Below are 7,067 nucleotides of genomic sequence, written 5' to 3' on the forward strand. Positions count from 1 at the left end.
GCACCTGTCTAACATCTCCTCACAGGAAGTCTATTTTTAAATATCACATAAAACTTTTCTCCTGGCAAACATTCACAGATTCCTCTCTCGTGGGTTGTTTCCCTCCAAAAAAAAAAAAAAAAAAGAAAGAAAGAAAGAAAGAAAGAAGGAAAAAAGAAAAAAGAAAAAGAAAAGAAAAGAAAGAGAAACCTTCCTTGGCTGTTTGCCATCAACATAAATAACTGTAGCAAAGGCATTCTGGCTGCTATTTATTCTATCATAATTACTATCACCCAACTTGCATGATTACAATGTTTGTAATTTTGTTGATTATAAATACAGGAAGGCTATAATGCATTAGCAAATACTGCAGAATTATGGACACACATCCACACATGGACACTTGTACCTTGGAGGGTTATAATTTAAACATGGCTGGGGAAGTGTTGTCTTCCAGTGGTCTGTCTTGATTAGAAAAGGTCTTTCTTGAAACACTGCCACCATCCTCACTGCTCAGTGTCTCTGTAGCCCTTTTCACTGTCCTTCATGCAGTCTGGGCCCTGCTTTGTATTCAAAAGGTCATCCCTTGATGGCGTGTAGACCTGGCGATGTCCTAGTTTCTTGAATGTGCTCACAGCAGAGCCATCGGGTTATGAGGGCCCACTAGGCCTCTTCTATTTCTGTTTTAGCGATAATAGATCTTCCTTATGCCTTTTTGTCAAAAGTCTTATTGAGCAAAGCCTTGTACTCTTGGATTCTTCATTTTTTAAAATTGTTGTGTTTGCTTTTTGACTGTACCGAAGGTACAATCCAGCCCCTTTTCAAAACACACCCATATCATAGAGCAAATTTACTTTTACTATGTAACTTCAGCTTCTAGAATGTAGCACACGGTCATCTGGCTAGAGGGAACTCCTGTAGGGAGCAGTGTGCTTCAGCCTTCCCAGGAGGACACTCCCTCATGCAGGGATATGCATTAGCTTAAATGAATAATGGAGAATCCTAAACCCTGACACTTCCTGCTTTCCTGCTATCTGCTAGGATTCTTGGAAGCACTTCTCTTGCTGTTCTTAGCAGAGACCTTTATTAATCTGGAACCATAAAACGTCTGGGTGCAGTGCTGGCTGCGCTGAAAGTAGTACGGAACAACATTAACCATTCTCTACTTCTTGACATGAATGCATGAGCTTATATGTGTATTAAAATTCATTTGATTTATCTTAAAGTGAGTTTTTAAACTTTAAAAAACTCAAATTAATATTACAACGGTTGAGACCTCAATGTGTTTCTGCTCACATTCATATACAGTGACCCCCTTCGACCTGAAATTTTAATGATAATCAAAATTCTTTTTTATTGATCACTTCTCTTGGAGTTATAAATAAAGAGGTTATGTTAACACTGATGAGCAGGTGATTTTAAACAAAGATAAAAAGACAGGATTGGAAAAAGGTCTTGTACCAACCATTACTTCAAAATATTTACTTGTTAGAACAGTAGCCTGGACCTTTAGACCAGACCCCACATCCTGCAGGACACACCTCCCTGCAGATTTTTCTAGGATCAGAGACTTAAGAAGCAGTCTGTACTGGACTGGACAGCTCTTAGATTGTTCTACCTGGCTCCTCCATACTCCTTGTTACACATACTGCTGAATTGAGAGGTCCAAAAACCTTGGAAATAAAAGTTTTGAATTCCCTGGAAAGTCTACTGGGTTCCTCAGAGGAAGCCACTGATAATGGGTCATTGATCAATGATGGCTCTGTCTTAGGGGGAATAAGTCCGGAGCTGAGTTAGCTCCGGGACACCTGGCTGGAGGAAATAGCAAGGCCAACACTGAGCTGGTCTCCAAAGTTCTTCGAGGTCTCATCAAATATAGAGAAACGAACATAGCAGCCAACCAAAATTGTATTACTGTCACTGCTTTGTCTCCTACTAATAATATTAGAGGTTACCTAGCCCTTCCGAAAAACTCCCCCATCCCTGAATATAAAGGGACTGCGAGTACCTCTGGTTGTCACCATTTTGATGAATGGTTGACTGACCCCCGAGTGCTGGTAATTTTTGCGATTAAATGTTCTTTGCCTTTGCATACTATTTGAGTCTAGGGTCTTCCTTCAGCGATTTGTGAACCCTAACAGAACTTAGTCATACAATGAGAACCTTTTCATGGCCCTTAAAAATTATAAAAAATCAGATTTTTCTTTGCTCTGTGGATTGTTCCAAGACTTCCCAGAGGGATTTCTAGGGAGATTGTTCTGAAGAGAAGAGGCTCCACTGCCCCACCACTTCCACTTTCCTATCTTGCTCTCTCCTTCTTACTTTTAATGTAGATTCTCTCCAAGCTTTGAAGAGAAGCCACATCTGCACCCACTTTAAGAGCCTATAATGGTTAGATCTCCATACACTGTATTGTTTCTACGTGGTGTGCTTCCCAACAAGTCATGGCAGGGAGATCCATTCACTCTAACGAACCTCACAGAAGGGCGGTGTGCCATCTCCCTCTCCAAAGCAGCCACTGCTGCCCATCTCTTATTTCATTTCGAACACCAAAACGACTCTCTGAGAAAATCAATCCTTTGATTACCCTCTGAATTTATTGCCAGTTAAATTTGTGTTCAGTCTGACCGGCTCACCATCCTGGGGCTATTTGTAGATATCAACTGCATGCAAATAATGAGGCTTATTCATCATCCAGCTGCCTGGGTAGGCTTGGTGTAAGAAAGAAAAGAATCGGTAGATATCTGGCATTGTGGTTTTATTTTTAAAGGATAAAGAAAATTCCGACCCATTGTGGAGCTTATTGGCAGCATGAGCTAATCTTCTTAACAAATAAAATAAATCATTCCACTTTACTTAGCCCTGCAAGGAATAGAGAACCTTCTAGTTTACTACTGAGCATTTTCGAGTGCAGCAAACTTCAGATTCCTTCACTAATTGTTACAAATTGTCAAGTAGAAGGAACTGATTCTACCCCCTTGTGTTACCTAAACTACACAAAGGCTTTCTATGGAGTCTAGGAACTTGGATGAAGAGTAAATTATATCTAGGATCTCAGTGGCAGTTTGGGATTCAAGTGGAAATACTCCTGCCACTAGGTCACAGCAGTGAATTGGTCTTAATTCTGTGTTTCTTCCAGCTGAAGATGCTGAGACCTGAAGCAGGGATGAATGACATCTCCCATTTGGTTGTCATTGTCGGTATTGTATATCCCGTAAAAAGCTAGTTACAGGACTCGTCCTGGAAACCAAAACTGCAGAGTGCAAGTCTCCAAAATGAAATAGTATTTGCAGGTAACCCACACACACCTTCCTGTATACTGGAAATCAGGAAATAATAGAATATTCTTTATAATGCTAAACACAAGACAAATGCTTTGTATATAGTTGCTGGTTGATTCACTGAATTGTTTAGAGACTAACAAGATGAAAAGGGATCAGATCTAGGAGACTGAGGGAAGAGTCCTGTTTCAGGCCAGTGGGGTCCGGAGTGAGACCTTGTGCAAAAAAGACCAAGCAGATGAGGAGGAGGAGGAAAAGAAAGAAAGAAAGAGAGAGAGAGAGAGAGAGAGAGAGAGAGAGAGAGAGAGAGAGAGAGAGGAAGGAAGGAAGGAAGGAAGGAAAGAAAAGAAGAGGAGAGAAGAGGAGAGGAGAGAAGAGGAGAGGAGAGGAGAGGAGAGGAGAGGAGAGGAAAGGAAAGGAAAGGAAAGGAAAGGAAAGGAAAGGAAAAGAAAGAAAAGAAAATCTGTATATGTTCAGCACAAGAAAGTATGTTTATATTTGATCCTTGGTCACTTGAATAAAGAAATTAGGACCAGAGATTCAGAGGACCAGATGAGCATGCACGTATGCTAGAGAGAGTAGGTAAAAGCTTTCAGGATGAGACACACACTGCTCCCTTTTATATTCTTCTTTTAACATTCAGGGACAAGATCGTCTTCAAATCCAAACAGCCCCGGAGAGATTTGATCATAAATTAAAATACCCAATAAGGTGCAGCCCACTGGGAAAGCAGACAGGTCAGGCTGGGTTTCCTTTGCTGGTTGGATTTGGTGACTCTGGAGGCTCAGACATGCCTTATGCTTGATGAACTTCAGAACAGGCTGCCAAGAGGACTGTGAAATCCTCAATACCCCAAATCCCCAAACCAAGGGAGACAACCACGTGACCGAGATGGCTTATGAAAGCAAAGTTTTAAGCTAGATTAGTGATTTCTAAATCAGAACCTCTACCCCATGACAGACTGCCTTGCTTCTTCTATTCCTTAACAGTATGAGGAAAGCACAAGCGATAGACATGATTTTCCATAATTTAAATTTATTCCATTTTAATTATATATCTGCAGTGCATTTCGTTTATTTGTAACCCCTATTTCTTGCTAGTAGTTAGAAATTCATTTTCACTTGTCTTAAATAAAAAAAAAAAAACAATAGTGCTTCACTATCAATCTTAATTTCTTTTTTAAAGTTTTAATGGGCCTTGAAATCTAAAATCCTGGGAACCATTGGTCTAGATAATCTTCATTCAGCTGCCTGTTCTTAGGTCACATAAAGAAAAAATGCTTTCCCCACAGGCTGAGGAAGATAAAAGATCAGCTAAAATTCATTGCACATCACACTACGCTAATGGTTTATGTAGGAATCATTTGATTTAATTTTTTGCAACTATCCTAAGACAAAGATGCCCAGTTACAGTAGATAGTGTTACCAGTTGTTGGGATCCTGACTAAATGCTTCTCTGATCTTGGGCTCACATAGATTTGCAGGAGACAAGGTAACCATCCTGGAGCAGAGCAACAGTGCAGGTTGTAGAGGGTACACTGTCAAGACTGACAGAGGGCTGCCTAAGTGAGACCATTCAGGGCTTTGATTATTGTTTGGGGTTTCCTCTTATGGGGTTCAAGTGCAAGTGGAATTAACCTCTTATGGGGTTCAAGTGAAAGTGTGTAGTTTGGGTGGTTTTCTGTTTTGATTGATTCACTAGGTCATACATTCATTTTTTTTTTCCTACTGGGCATTTCCATTCTCACAATGCATCTGATTTTAATCATATATACACCCAATTATGCATAGGCATGAAATGATAAATAAAGAATACAGTTTTGCCTAATGACCATGCATTCAAAACTCTTTCAGAATATAGTGGCCCTTTTGTTTTCCATTCTTGGGTATACTCGGGGTATATTTGTAAAGAAACTGACTAAATTTGTTACCAGGAGCTGGTAGACTTCCATAAATATTCTAGAACAGAGGTACATGTAGCCATATGCACGTTGGGGATTAGGGTGGTTCTGGGGTTCCTAGGTGAATGTGTGGAGAGGAAAGAGTGTGCATACCATGTGCCAGTGAATGAACGAGTGCATTACAATCAGAGAAAGTGGACATAACTCAAAACCAAATGGTAGTTCCAGAGTACAAAACTGTCTCCTACGATTTTCTGTTTCAAGAAGATAAGGTTAGTAGCCACTTACTCTCTGTGGGATTCTATAAAAGTAACTGTTTGGTTTTTTTGTTTTCTTTTTTATTAGTTATTTTATTTACATTTCAAATGTTATCCTCCTTTCCAGTTTCCTCTCCACAATCCCCTATCCCCTTGCTGCTCCCCCTGCCTCTATGATGGTGCTCCTCCACCCACCCACCCACTCCTGCCATAGCAGCTTACATTCCCCTACCCTGGGTCATTGAGCCTCCACAGGACCAAGGGGCTCCCCTCTCAATGTATCTTAGTTACTTTTCTACTGCTATGGTAAAGTGCTGTGACCAAGGTAATTTATAAAAGAAAGCATGTAATGTGGGCACACACAATTCCAAAGGGTTAGAGTCCATAGCCATCACGACCAAGGCTGGGTATCAGGTAGACATAACTCTGGAGCAGTAGCTGAGAGCTTATGTCTGATCCAGAAGCAAGAGGCAGAAAGAGAGAAAAGATCAGCCCTGATAGAGGCTTTTGAAACCTCAAAGCCCACCACCAGTGATACACTGCTTCCAACAAGGCCACATCCCCTAATCCTTCCCAAATAGTTCCACCAAACATTCAAATATATGAGCCTATAGGGGCCATTCTCACTCAAACCACCACATCCTCCTAAGAAAACCAGCAATAATTGGTGTTCCTAAGGATGTTGCATGCAGAAAAACACTTGGCCTTTTAAATGCATTTTTTTTTCAGGAAACCTAGGCTAGAATAGTGGATAGTTGGGGCATGATGATGCAAACAAACAAACAGACACATCAAGTGGATGCTAGCAGCACCAGTGGGATTTTGAGATGCAGAGCACCTCAATCAGGCAGTATTCAGAGTTAATCAGAGACCATTTGTCCAACTGGTCCAATGTTCTCAGCTCAACAATCCAGCCCTATCTCCTGCCTCTCACATGATATCTCTGCTGCACTCGTGATTTGTAAAATCAGTTCTGCACATGAGCTAAACAGTGTGGGAGCAGAAATCAGCAGTGAGGCAGTGGTGATGGATAATTACAGAATGAGGAAAACTGCTTCTGATTGAGACACTTTAAATTTTTATTTTGGATTCAAAATCAAGGGCAAGAGGATAGCTGTACCCTAGGCCCGTGTGAAACTACAGGACTTGAATCTGAACCCTAAGCTGGGTATGTGACATTGTCATTTTGAAGCTATTTTTCACATATAGCACAAGATGCCTTTCTAGAAGGTAATGTAATTTTTCCCTTGCAGGAATAATAGAGAAAGGAATAAGTCACTTTGACTTGGATACAATAAGGAGATTAAATCACTTTTAAGTTACCAGAGGTAGTTTTGCTTTTATGGGAATAGAATCAGGTAGAGGGTCCCCAGAGATAATCAGTTAGTATGTTATAAAGTGTGTCTCCCTGAGAATGCATAGGTCCTAATCCTGCAGTGCTGTTTAATGATGAGACCTTTGAGGGACTGTTATATTTAGAAGAGAACACACGAATGAGGCCCTTGATAGGATTAGTGTATTTATAAGAAAAGAGCTACAAGTTGAGGCCAGCTAACTCAGTTGGTCAGAACACGGTGCTAATAACGCCTTTAATCCCAGCACTTGGGAGGCAGAGGCAGGTGGATTTCTGAGTTCGAAGCCAGCCTGGTC

The sequence above is a fragment of the Mastomys coucha genome, unplaced genomic scaffold (assembly GCF_008632895.1).
Source record: "Mastomys coucha isolate ucsf_1 unplaced genomic scaffold, UCSF_Mcou_1 pScaffold12, whole genome shotgun sequence".
NCBI lineage: Eukaryota > Metazoa > Chordata > Mammalia > Rodentia > Muridae > Mastomys > Mastomys coucha.